At 42.0% G+C, this 13,296-nt stretch overlaps 1 protein-coding gene across 1 annotated transcript in view; it reads left to right on the forward strand.

Moving 5' to 3' along the window:
• Positions 1–518: 518 nt before the first annotated feature.
• The window catches only part of MGAT5 (alpha-1,6-mannosylglycoprotein 6-beta-N-acetylglucosaminyltransferase), a 114,134-nt gene continuing 101,356 nt past the window's right edge, over positions 519–13,296 (forward strand). Inside the window, exon 1 of the mRNA XM_063400950.1 lies at positions 519–653. The gene's annotated coding sequence lies outside the window, so the exon portion shown is untranslated. The remainder of the gene's footprint in view (positions 654–13,296) is intronic.

The raw sequence follows: 13,296 nt of genomic DNA on the forward strand, positions 1-13,296 counted from the left end.
GTAACGTGGAGAGAGTATTTTAAAGACAGCCTGAGCGGCTGAACCGACGCTAATACCTGTTTGTAATGCTTAGTAAACGTGTTGGCTGGTGTGAGGCGTCCGCTGAGTGCGGGCAGAGCCGCACTGCTGCCGGCGGCGGGCTCCGCGCCCGGCCTGACGGCTTTGCTGAGGGAGACCCTCGCAGGAGCCCGGGGAGGCAGAGGCCGGGAGCCGCCTCCGCACACTCAGCACGGCGGGCGGCGACTGTGTCCAGTGCCCGGTGCCCGTGCCCGTGCCCACACCGTGCCCGCCGCCCGGGGCCTGCGCCCACCCCCGCGGCCGTGGCCGCGCCCGGGCGGTTCCCCCTCACGGCCGCCCCTGCGCGCTCCGCGCCGGGCGCGCACTTTGCAGACGCTCCCTCGCTCTGCCTCGCCCTGTCACAGGCGCTTCCGGCCGCGCGCGCTCCCCCGCCCCGCCCTCCTCCCTCCGCCCGCCCGCCTCGCCGCGCTGCGCTGCGCCCCCGTGCGCGGCCGGCACTTTGCAGACGCTCCCCGGCGCCGCCCGCCCCCGCCTGGCCCGTCCCCCGGCGGCGCGGCCGCGCCTCCGCCCGCGCTCAGCCATGGGCGCTGCGCCGCGCTCCGCCCGGCGCGGGGACCTGCGCGCCGCCCGGACAGGTGAGGCGGCAGCGGGCTGCGGGGCCGGCGGGGCTCCGCCGCCGCGCCCAGCCCGGCCCCGCTGCGGGGGTCGCTGCAGCCGGGGCGGGGGGGGCGCCCGTCAACAGCCCCCCCCCCCACCCCGGCGGCATCGCCCCCGCCTGCCCGGGCGCGGCCGTGGGCGCGGAGCGGGAGGGATGCGGGGATGGGGGGAGCGCCCAGCGGCCGCCCCGCAGCGGCGGGGCCCGTCCTGGCCGCGGCCCGGCTGCCCCCGTCACCTTGCGGAACGACCTTCCGCGGCGGGGAGCGGCGGGGCCCCCGGGCCGGCCGGGCCGGGCGGTGGCTGAGGGGAGGGGGCGGCCGCGGGCGCACGGAGCGGCGCGGGGAGGTTTCACCCAGCGCGGGTGGCGGTGCCGCGGCTGGGAGGGTGAATCTCGGGCGAGAGTCTTGAAATCTCCCCCTTACGATGCCATTTACAAGCTCTCGGTTCCACCCGGTTTGCTGGTTTTGTTCCCTCTCCGATGCTTTGTAAACCTCTAGGAAGTGAATTTGAGCGAAAGGTTCCTGAAAGCTGTCATCTCGGAGCCAAATGTGCGTCGGGCTACCATATCTACTACTTTTTTTTCTTTCTTTTTTTTTCTTTCTGGGTTTTGTTTTTTTGTTTTTTGGGGGGTCTAGAGGTGCATTGAGGTTTGGATTGGAAAAAACAGTGCTTTTTATTTGCCAGCTTCAGTGTTTCTTGCACATCAACATCACCTTGTGGTTTGATCGCAGCGATTTCTCTGAAAAGCACTGACCGACCTGATGTTATTGCACAGGCGTGCGGACCTACACTGAACAAGTGTTGTATTGTTTTTTGTTGAGTTTCACCAACTGTTTAATGCGAAGTTACTTTTTGACATGTTTAGGGGAAAAATAAATGTCACTCGGTTTGAGGAAGTAAATCTTGGTAGAGGATTGTTTCCCCACTGTCAAGAGTCTGAGGTTCCATCTTTTCCAGATATGGTACAATATCAGGCTTATCTTTTGAGAGTATATTTTTCCTTCTGGCATTGGGGTCAGCAAACCTGAGAAAATGAACTCTCGATTCTTGCACTAGGTCTTGTTACATCAATCTCTCTTGATAACTGCACCGAGAATAGCACACTCTTTAAATGAAGGCTCACTCTTGAGATTCATGTTATTATATAGTCTTATTTGTCCAAAAAGCTCTGTCTCCTTGTCCCCATGAAATAGTATGATGGCTTTTTAAACAGCATGACTCATAATCCTAAATACAGGAATGAATTTTGACTGAGTGCTGTGCGAATGCTTTATCTCAGCAAACAGCTTTGTGTGTAAAAATGCCGGTGGGGTGGAGGGGGTCGCTGGTACTCATCTGCTAATCTCTGTCCTCAGGAGGACAGTGTTGAAAGTTGTTTCAGGACTGGGGTATGTCTTTGCTCCCAAATCAAGGAGGTGATCTCAGTTCTTTCAGAATAATTTCACCATTTCATAAAAGGCTTTCAAAAAAGGAGGAACTGGTTAGTTCTTGGTTTCTATATTATTGAAACCATTCTGCCTGGGGACACGAAGTTCAATTTAGTCTGAATGGGTGATTTACTTTTTTCCTTCTTGATCTCTGTGTAATGACTCTGACTGTACTTCATGAGAAACCCTGCTTGCTGCAGCACCCATGGTTCACATAATTACTGCAGGTTCCACCAAGGCTAATATTAGGGGAAATACCTTTCACTTTTTTTTCTGGTGTTTTTTTTGCATACAAGATACTTTCACTTCTACTTTCTATTCTTTGCCCACCTGAGAAGTAGGGAGTAGTTTATTCTTAAAATGGCTCGTGGAGCAGTATGTTTATTGAAAGAAATGCCTATTCTTCATGATTTAACATATGCAGACTGTTTTCTGTTGCTCTTATGTAGAATATGGATTTATTTTGTACGAACAGAATAAGGATTAAATAAGAACATATGCTTCCTCTTTTCTGGGTGATAAATCCATCTTGCTGTCCCGGAGGAAGGCAGCTTATACAGCCTGGACTGAAAAGATGCTGAAAGACAAAGTGTCTGAATGGTGAATATAAGAAGATCAGGTTGTCTAAGCTCCCCAAACTAGACTGCCTAAAACTTGGGAAGCAGCCAACAACACCGGGTGCAAATCATGTAAAATCCTTAATCTGCTTCATGAAATAGAATCTGGCAAAATAATGAAGTGTTCTGAATTCTTAAAGTGACTTAGAAAAAAGACAATTGCTTTCCAGTTCTAAGTCATCTCCCTCCAACCAGATTCCCTTCTGTTCCCTTTATAAAGAAGAAAAAGAAAGCTTTGTATTGTTAATTTCTATGCCTCAGATAATACGTGGAATTTTATTAGAACCACTCCCTTCCCTTCAAGTTTGAAATGATTTTTTTTATTATTTCATTTGCTGGGTTATGTTTTGGCATTGTATGCTGCTGTCATCTAACAAGTTCACTCTGCTTTTGCTTCTGTTGAGGAAAATAGCTTAGCCTGCAGTTTCATTCCTCATCTTGGCTCCAAAATTTTAATGGAACTTCAGGAGTCATTGGCATTAACTGCCCCTAGCAGGTATTTTTAGCTATGTGGTGGGTGTTTTGTAGGCTTATGTGAATTCAGTGTTCATGTTTTGACAAGATTGAGATCTAAAGCAGACATGGTGTTTTATGAGAGAATGGGAGAGTTAGTTTAGGTTTTTTGTTAGGAAAAGCAGTGCCAAGGGAGGTCCAGTGGCAAAAATGATGGTTATTTGCCAACAGATTGTCTGACTTAGTGTTTGCTCGGTCTCTTAAGTATATGGTGGAAAGAAATACGCTGATGAATATCAAAGTGCCAGGTTCTGATAGTATTTTCACTTATATCACATCGTTCCCAAAGTGTCTGCAGACCTCTTGTGCTTAAACTGTTTTGGAAGCAGGAACTCCAGCAGCAATTCTTGGTGAAAAACATCGGAAGCATCTGCTGAGGAAATGAACAGTGCTAATCAGCTGGGAATATGATAAGTGGAAACTCTTTCAGGAATCAAGCAGTTTTGCTATTGCTGCATCTTCAATTTCAAAAAAATTCTAAACTGTTTGGAGTGGAATAAGGTCATTTTTTATTCCTTTCTACTTTTGCCACGTTAATATTTGTGCATCTCTAGATTTCATATACCACATACACAAATGAACTTAAAAAAAACCAGAACACCAAAACCTAATTAATCTTTTCTTTTTCCATACGTCAGAAGAAAAAGTGGAATTTTGTATTTGCAAACCTCTGTATGCCAGTGAACTCAAAACCCTCTTGTTTTCCTCTGTAAACTCCTATTATTGGCACAGAATATTGAAGTTTTGAAGGCTTCCTTGTCTATTAGACTTCCATTTCTAGAAGAGCAGAGACCTATAATGTAATGAAGTATAATTTCTCTGAGATGTAAATCTCACTCATATCATGTTTTGGTAGTGGCTTGATTCCCATTGCTTTTGACCCTATTATGTTTTTACTATTTCTTGCTTGTTCCTGTGAATTGATAAGTTACTGTAGTTTATGGCTACCAAGAGAGGGTGAGCAGAGTTTTGTACAGACTTAGACTAGTTCAGTGGAGGGGTTTGGATAATGACACAGGCGTCCTAAAGTGGGTGTCATCTGAGGAGGAGCCACCATAATGATGAAGAATTGATGACACAACTGCTGACACAGCCTCCAGGTGAGGCAGTGGCTTTCTGTGGCAGTGCAGACTTTTATCAGAGTGGAAAGCCTTCTTTTACTCAAGCTGGAATAGTTCTACTGTCTTGAGATGAACTGTGGGGTTTTGTTCTTACCTTCCCACAAGAGGAAGTCTTGTCTGCATTAATCAGGTCAATTCTTCAAGCTCAAGGCCTGTGCATGCACTCAGGCCGTGATGCAGCTGCTTCTTTCAGAAACTTCTGCTAAAGAGATTTCATACCTGTGTGGCAGCTTGTGTACAAAGAGAAAATACTTTGGGGAGCAGGGATTCCCCCTTACAGTATTCTAAATAGCAAAGTCCTTTTCACAAGGAAGGCTTAAGTCAATGCTGTGATTCATTATTTATGGTTTGTATGAGTTACGAATCCTGTGATCGTGGCCTTTTGAGTCTTACAAAGACCTCTTATTCCTCTTAGCTAACTGTATTTTTTCATATATCCCACAGGCATTCCAAACTGTTTGACCTTGATTATTAGTCTAACCTGCTGACATTTGTCTTACTGATTTTTATATCCTGATAAAATCCTGTAATCTTTGGAAGTGATCAACCACCTCTTTTGACCTTGTCCTTGAGACAAAAGGATTTCTCTAGATTATAAGTAGCAGGCTGAACCTGTTTTTACTTTTATTGGTTGTTGATCATGAGTCATGTTGTTTGTTACATTTCTTTATATATGATCTTTGACATAAAACGTATTCCTTGTGGTCATGCTTCCTTAGAGTAGTTTTAAAACCTAAAACTTATTTTTTCACTCTTGTGAGAGTTAGGTGATGAAGTTATTGCTGCTTGTTTCCCTTTGCCTGTTAAGGCTGTGTTCCTCTCCTCCTATGTGCACTGTGACTGGTTCAGCTTTTTATTTCACCTGTGTTGAGGTCTTAGCAAGTCATTCTCAGACAGCTACTAATGAAGTAATAGATTGCATGCTAGGTGAAACTCCTTCACCAAAAGGGTTGTCAGGCTTTGGAACAGGCTGCCCAGGGCTGAGTCAGCATCCATGGAGGTATTTAAAAGACAGGTAGACCTTGGATTTTATGATCTCAAGTACTGTCAGAGTCCAGGGCATCCCTCTGGCTGCCCTGGATGGTCCGAGATCCTGGCAGAGGGGTCTGGGACCCTGGCACAGAGCCCAGAACAACACTGTCTTTGGTCTCAGCCCATGGGAAAAATTACCAGCATTGCAGGAAGAACTACAGACCCCAAGAGTTGGATAAAAATAGTAGTTAGTTTATCACAGGGTGCAAATGTAGAATTTGGGGGTTTTAGAATGGAGTCAGGGAAGGCAAGATGGAGGAATCAGGGTGTGACCCTGTCTTTCTTCCTTCTTGTTCTTGTCCTCCATCTTCTGCTGTGGTGGGTCACAGGGGATTGGTTTAGGATAGCAGTGACATGTCTAACATAGGTAGTAGGTATTGGTAATCAACCGTAAATAAGAAATACGTTGTGGATGATGGTTGTGTCAGAGAAAAGGTACAAAAGGTCCGAGCCCTCCCGACCGGGGGAATCACCTCAAGCTCTTTCCGCAGCAAAGAGCTTTGCTGGGCACTGAAGGAACTTAGAGATAAGAAACAATAAACAACCTTGAGAAACCTGAGCTGGCCAACTCCAACTTTTTCTTCTGCTTGTGGCACAGGCTTTCAAGGAAAAAAGGCTCTAACCAATACATCTTAGGAAAACCAGCCCGAGAAAGTGCCTTTTCTCACTACGAGATTTTATGATTCCACACTGTCATAAAAGGTATTAACTGCAGTGAATTACCATTCCTGCCCAGAATTACCTTTTATGAACTGGATGTTTTTTGACCTTTGGAAGATCCTGAACCCTTGGATTCTGCCACAGTGTGTCATAGTCCTCTTGTCTGCAATATGTGTGACCAGAGTGGATTAACACATTTTTACTGTTTTACTAACAAGAATCTTCTGTATTGGCATATATTCCCTTGGGCAGTAGTTCTCTTGAGTTTGAAATGCTGTGTCTTATCCCTCATCTCTCTTTTTTCTCCCCTGTTCCCATCCTTTCTCTTTGTTTGATCCTTTTCTGCAGAGAACTATTACTGTTCAGTGCAGCTTCAATGCAGTTTTTGAACTCTGCAGAATGCATGTGATATTCCTGGAAGACAATTTCAAGTATTTAAGGACCCACATAACTAAACTTGTATTTTCTCTTCTATTTTGACCTTCTATTTTATAAAATGAAGCATAAAGTGTGTTTTGATTAAAGACATACTATCTGAAACATTTCATTAGACTCATAAACCTTGTCTGCATAGTGTACGAGTTAAAAATATGCATAACTCCTTCATTCAGTGCATTTGAAAATTGGTCTAGTATTCATAATAAAAATCCTTGAACAGATAATCTACCTCCTAACAAGCTTATGTAATTGCTTGTTAAGTAATTTCTATGAGTGTTTCTTGATAGGCCCAGTTCAAGTACAGTTTGTGCAATGATATAATTTTCTATATTGTAGATATAGAAGAGTGAAAATACCAGCTCCATGTTGCTCAAGACAGTTTCATGCTGCACCACTTCACCTCTGTATCAGGCATTCCAATTCATTTCCTTTTTCTTAGAGCTTGCTTCTCCCTGTACAGGTTTGATCTGACAGTTCAGAAAAAGGGTGTGGAACACACTGTAGAGCAGTTAAAGAAAGATTTCTCAATCTTTATCACTGAGACTTCAGCCTAGGTTTCACAGGATATTTGACCACATTATTAAAGCTACCTTGTTCCAATCAATCCCTTAGCACATTGTTTTGGTTTTCCAAGTTCTTGTAAAAATGAGCAGTTTGCTTCCCTGTATTTATTTTCGTGAAGTGCAGCTTCTCCATCAGGATTATTGATCCTCCAAGAACATGGTGAAACGCAGTATCATTCTGTTTACACTTCACATTTCTTTGTGTTATTCAGCTACTTTTCTTTCACTAGACTGCAAAAAAGCATGCAAGAGAAGAATGCTTCCAGTGGCTTTTCTGGTAAAGCTAATGGGAAAGCTGGTAGCTATTTTACTACAGATTAAATTAACCAGTTTTGAATACTTACTCTAATTTTAAGAGCCTGTAATCAAGTTGCTGTATTTTATGGTTATACTTTAAATATGGTTATGGTTATAGCTTAGAATAAAACATTAGCTTGTTATTTTTAATAGACCTTTTCTTAAATACCAATAGAGTTTGTTTATAAATCAATAATAGTAAAAAAAATTCTTTTGATAGCTTAACTTCTCTTGAAAGACAAACTGTGCTCCTTATAGACAAGGTGTCGTTCTTGTTGGAGTATTTTCCCTGAGTTTTCAGTAGCTCAGCATTCCTAAGTTCAAGAAATTGGATAATCAGTAAAATGAAAACTTCTGACTGTATTAATGATGTGAGAAATGAACCCAAGTTGCAGAAGTGTTTGGTTTCACAAAGTGATTTGACCTTTTTCTGAATCTACACAAACCTGGTGGTTTGAGGCCACTCAGGCAGCTTATTGATATCAGGCTTTGGCCCCTGCTGTCAATCTTTGTGAAGTCTTTGAGTGTCTGAGAACTCCCCTTGGATTCTGGATTGATAACTTAATGGGACGATTCATGATTCCTTGGAGGAAAAGGTTACAGTAACTTTCACCTGACCTATCATAGCAAAATTCTCCTCAAGGTAAATTACAGAATATTTGAGGGAGCAAGGAGGAGCTTCAGGCTGGAAGATGCTGCAGGGCTTAGTTTCTATTACAAATTTCTGCATACTTGCATTTGAGATGAAATTCTGTGGAAGCAGTACTTTCCTACTGAAAGTTTGGAATTCCTGTTCAGTAGCTGATCCAGTCTGTCTCCCAAACCTGCGGTAAAAAGGAGCAGTGGTTGCAGCACTGTTGATCTGCTACCAGCAGGAATTCAGTGTGGCCACAGGTCTGTGGTGAAAGGACTGGATCTTTACAGTGATGTAAGGAGAGTTTAACCTCAGTGGGTGAAGTTCTGTGCTGCTGTAAAAGGCACATTCCAGTTTACTTAAGCTCTTTTTGAGTTGATGCTGCTTGAACCTCTGTCTCTGTATACTGAAACCAGCACAACGAGGCCCAAGTGTACACTTAAACTTTCCTTTGAGGACTGTACTGGCTGATGCAGAGCAAAACCCTGTAACAGGTTTAGCTTCTATTCAAGTCCTCGTACCTTGATTCATTTCCTGGCGTCGTAGTTTCCATGTGCACCATTGCATAGCTTCTGCACTATGTCATGTCACAGAATGCCACTACTGAGTTACTTAAAACATGTCTAGGAACACTTTCTTACACACTGAGATATTGGCATGCATGTGGCCACTTCTAGAGCGAAGAAAACTGTGAGCCTTATAATTGGAAAAAAGTTTCATTTTTAAAAAGCTGTACTTGAAAAATAGTATTGTCATTTAACTACATGTGGAAAACTGGTCTACATTAATTTGGCAATTTTTGACTTAAGAAGGGGGTTAGATGGACATCTGAGGAATCTGTTTTCTCATTATTGTGGGTTTAAAAAACGTTAATAAGCAAGGGTGCCTTTCCCCCCTACATTTGAAGTGCAAGTTTTCTTTATCCCATGTACTTAAAGAATGGATTTTTTCCCCATCCACCATAAGTACTCTGGTTTGTTAGAATTGTCTTGGGCTCTATTCTTACTGTTGTTTATACCTCTAGTCTGTTCTACCTTTGGGTATTGTTCATGGTGGTTATGGCAAACCTGAACTCCATTGACCATTGTCAATATACATTTTTATGTTTGTTTATCCAAATTTAAAAACAGAAAAGCCTTTTTGCTGTATAAATTCCTGATGTACAACTCAGATTTCACGCTATTGATTTTGGATGTGCATTATGAAAAGAGTTTTTTAATGAAGGTGTACTCTTGCCCTTTAACAAGCTCAGAATATTTTAAAGTATGCCACCCACCTTATTCTTTAACTAAAATTTGACATTTAATTAAAAAGGCTGCTGATGCAGCTTTGTAGTTTGGCAGAAATTACTGTAGGAACCTTACAGTGTCTACCTTGCCTGTACTATGGGGATCAAGCACATTGTTCAGGATAAAGATGTTTATCCAGGCTACAAAAATGCAGAATTAAAACCTTCTCATTTTTTATTTTGTACTGACCAGCTCTGTTCATCCTTGCATTTGACAAACAGAGAAAGAAATCTGTCAAATTCTTTTTTTTTTTTGCTAATATGTTCCCACTTGTGTTGTGTGTGTGCCTTAGTGCAGTGCTAACCATTGTCCGGTTTCCTCTGGTGTTCAGGTCTTTATTTCCTTTATTAAAATTTATTTAGGATGTCATGGGAATCTCTCAATCTAAGTATGCATAATTTGGGTTTGGTGTTGTGGGATTTCAGTAATGTGTGAGGAGGGCTTTCTGTATCCCCTGCTGTGCTTGTAAAAACAGCATGATTTCTATCTTAATCCAGACTTTTGAATGGCTTTTGCCAGTTTTACTCCAAACATTTTATCTTCAAGGATGCAATTTCACCGTGTGACCTGAAATCTTTCGGAACACATTACATGTAAGCTTTACCTCATGCATTCCTTCCCATCCTACAAAGTGTTCTTGTGAAATTCTTTTTCAGTTTCTATAACCTAGTTTTTTTAATAAACCAGTTAGGAACTGTCCTTATTTGCTAAACTCCTGGACCTCTTGAATTGACTAGAAGAGAACCCACTCATCCTGCTCCACCCACCAGACAAGCCTGGATGGATTTTTTTTCTGTACAGTCAAGTCAGAGTTGATGAAGTCTCTGAATGGTGTATGTGCAGTTGTGCTGAATCTTTGTTATAATCAGCTAATAATAGGTTCTAGTTCATCTTGTACCTTTCTGTTGGGTTCCTTATTACCTATTTATAAAAACAGATGATTTCAAGCATTGATTTCCAGCCTTCGGAAGGCCAGTTCATCTTGCATCGTTTTCTTTGTCACAACAATACCTCTTCCATACACAGATCCTGTTTCTTGTTGTTTTTTGTTTTTTGTTTTTTTTCTGATGAGGCTTCTTCAAGTGACCTCAGGATGTCTGTAATGATTGAGGATGTTTTTACTGAAGGTCTGACTCACTGTGCACGTTGCGCAGGCTTTGAATTCACAGAAAATGAAAGTAGCACATTGAAAAACCGGGTAATCCATGAATGTCCAGTAATTTGTCCTGGTCTACAGACTTCTTTTTCCCTCGGGATTATTTGCACCAGAATTATCGTCCATGTTTTTACTAATATAGTCAATATTGGAATAACATATTTGGCTTGATTATTCCAAATGTTTGTGTAGGAATCTCCTCTAAGGCTGTCATTATACCTCCCAAAAAAGCTAGTCAGGATAAACAAATGAAAATATTATGGAGAAAATGTAAGTTTAATACTTTATATTTTCTCAGTGGTCTGTTAGAATGTAGGAAAGCTGAGTAGAGCAAGGCAGCAAATAAAACTTAATTTAGACAACTTCTAAAATTCTTAAATGTCTTGTAAATCCATGCTGACTATTGCCACTTCATAATTAAGCTGCTTCTTTCGGTCCTGATCCTCAAGTCATATGTTGAGTCCAAACTGTAGGATATGACTTTTCTCATTGTTAAAAAAACAACCTAAGTTGGAAACTATTAAGTGATAAAAGCTGCAGAAATAAATATCATATTCCTCTGAAATACAGAGGAAAAGGTTCTTGAAAAAATTGATTCTTTCTTTTGTCAGGCTAGTAGCTTGAACTGTTCTTCTCCTTAAAATCAGACCTAATAACAGAATCAATCATAAAATCACAGAATGGGGGTTGGAAGGGATCTTAAGGCTCACCTCATTCCAACCCCCTGCCATGGGCAGGGACACCTTCCACTGGCCCAGGTTGCTCAGAGCCCTGTCCCAGCTGGCCCTGAGCCCTTCCAGCCCCTGTTGGAGTTCCAGCCCCTGGGGGCTGCTGTGTTTTGGTGTCCTCTGCAGCCAGAGCCCCTGCTGTCCTCTGCCTGCCCGAGCTCACGCACGCATTTCCCCACTCCAGGCAGTGGAACACAGGGGTGAGGTGAGACAGGGTGCCATGGGCTGTGCTGGACCCTCAAGGCTGTAGCGTACACAGCAAATGGAGTGCTCGGGGTGTTAAATGTGCTAAGGTAATGCCTTCAATAGTTATCTGCAGGTTATCGGTCAATTCCTGGCTGTTAAAAAGAGAAATCAGTGTAGCCCAGTGATACAGAGTTTAAAAGAGAAAGACTTTCTGTATCAACTTTTACAGTGTGTTTGCCAGCACATTTCCCCTGTCAGTTGACAGGAATGAGTATTTTCCTAATATTAGAAAATCTATTCCTCTGTCTTTGCCTATCTCTTTCTCTTCATTAGGTTTGACTAAACAGTAAAGAAATCCATTCATCTGTGGTAGTGTCAGTAAAGTGGTCTCTGTTTTCCTCTCTGCTTGTACTACAGTACTGTTTCAAGATCATTTACATTCTGCTCAGAGCTGTAAGTGATCTTTTTGGCAGCTTTGTGCATTTACATTAACTGCTGGATTGTAATAATTTTCGAATGGATTGTCTGAAAGTAGAGGGGTTTGGGTACATATTTATAGATGAATATTCTTGTCTGTGGGTTTATTTTATGTCTTGTGCATTTACCTAACTAATATAAATGTGGCTCCAGGAAGAACCTTGTTAGATCAAAATGCAGAGCTTTTCACTGTCCCCATCCTAGGCATGGACAATATTGCTTACTGAATTTCCTTTCTGATTCTGGAAACCATTTGGATTTGGGAGGCTATTTAGGAGGTATTGTTTAGAGATTTTTTTTTTTTTTTTTTTTTTTTTTAATGTTTGAGGAAGAAGGAAGGAAGCCTTGGTGTTTACACGATATTGTTTATAATGTGTTTGTATTGTTGAAACATAGGAGAACTAACCTAAATAGTAACCTAATGTTTTTGAGTGCACCTTGCAAGTCTGACTTAACTGTGTTGTAGATCTTATCCCTGGTATTCTGATAATGTTTGACAAATATGTGGATATTTAGTTGTACAGAAGAGGTGTTTTCAATTTATATGAATGTCCATCTAGTGTGTGAAGGAGCTTTTAGTTGGTACACAGCAAGATTTTCTGCTAGAAGGAACATTTATTTTTTCTCTTTCATCCATACAACTATGAGTGGCAAAGAGATTCGTGAATGCTAAGTTTTATATGACCTTTTTAGAGAACAGTTACCAAAGTGGACCCATTTCTGCTTGTTTTTGGAAAAGCTTTCCATTTAATGGCAGTGCTTCAGTTTAAACCACGTGTCCTAAGAACTGGTTGTGTTCCCAGCACTGCAGGGGTAAAGCTCTACGTTCAGACTTGAGAACACCCTGAAGAGCACACGTGGGGGAATTCCAGCACTCGTGAAAATTTAAGAAGAGGATAGCAGATATTTAACATAATTACATAGCTTCAGATTGTATAAACCTTCTACAGTTCAGGCAAGTGCAAAATTACCTCACCAGACTTGCCCCTTTTTTTTTACATTTAATTGATTTGAAAAGCTATAGACAACTGAATTTCTTAAACTGAGAAAGTTCAGAAAACTGTGGTAGGCAGGTGAGGTAAATAACCTTCTGATATGATTCAGACTGAAAAATATAAGATTAAATCCATGACAACACAAATATAATCTCATTTTTGAGTTACATAAGACTGTTTAAAATGGGTCATTAGTGTTGGGGAAAAACATGTTTTAATTTTCTAGGCTTTCTTTTTCCCCTCCTCCCTTTCCCACACTAGAGGGAACGCTTTCCTCTAGGGACAAAGATAGGATGAAGCTAAAAATATTACTTGTCTACTTTATTCTCCATCATGTTGCTTCAGTGGTAATCACTTGTTTGAGATTCACCTTCAGAAATTCTGCCTGACATATGGTGATGTGCATAATGAATATATGCAAACATATAGCAGTTTCAAATTCATTCTTTATTGCACTTAGCTTTTAGTTCACAAATTGCTGTAATAAT

Source organism: Prinia subflava, chromosome 6 (assembly GCF_021018805.1).
Source record: "Prinia subflava isolate CZ2003 ecotype Zambia chromosome 6, Cam_Psub_1.2, whole genome shotgun sequence".
Lineage (NCBI taxonomy): Eukaryota > Metazoa > Chordata > Aves > Passeriformes > Cisticolidae > Prinia > Prinia subflava.